This window comes from Myotis brandtii, unplaced genomic scaffold (assembly GCF_000412655.1).
Source record: "Myotis brandtii unplaced genomic scaffold, ASM41265v1 scaffold2, whole genome shotgun sequence".
Lineage (NCBI taxonomy): Eukaryota > Metazoa > Chordata > Mammalia > Chiroptera > Vespertilionidae > Myotis > Myotis brandtii.
Window position 1 is genome coordinate 191,775 of NW_005357451.1, and position 801 is coordinate 192,575.

The window sequence follows — 801 nt, forward strand, 5'->3', positions numbered from 1 at the left end:
CAATCAAAGTGTTCCTCTCACTTTGATGTTTCTCTCTGTCTTTCCCTTTCTCTTCCACATTCTCTAAAAATCAATGGAAACATATCCTCAGGTGAGGATAAAAAAAATAATAAATAAATTATTATTATATGAAAGACACATCTTAAAAATGCCTAAAGAAAGTTGTCATTTTTTCATGGTGAAGGGACTGGAGTCCGTGTTGATGAAAAAACCTTGCTGGCTGTGGTGACTGGCAGTGGCTGCAACAGCAGGGTGATGGGGCTGGTGCCTTCCCCTGATCAGCCCAGTCACCTCCCACAAAGGGAGGCCAGACTGTGGCTAAGGCCCACTCCCCAAGGGGAGCAGGGAGCGGGCCTAAGCCGTCACTAGGACATCCCCTGAGGGCTCCCAGTATGTGAGAGGGGGCAGGCTGGGCTGAGGGACAACCCCCCACCCCGTGCACAAATTTCGTGCACCGGGCCCCTAGTATATATAATAAAGGGATAATTTCCAAAATATGTAAAGAAACAAAAAATAAATAAAACAAGTGTTTGCAAGGACATGAAAGAAATTGGAAGCCTTGTACACTGCTGCTATTGTGGAAAAATGTATAAGGTTTTCTCAAAAAAATTGGAAACAGCCTAAGTGCCCATCAGCAGATGAATGGATTAGAAAACTGTGGCTAGGGCAGGATATGACTTTCTTAGCCCTCCATCTACACAATGGAATACTACGGTGCTATAAAAAAGAAGGAATTCTTACCATTTGCAACAGCATGGATGGAACTGGAGAGCATTATGCTAAGTGAAATAAGCCTGTCAG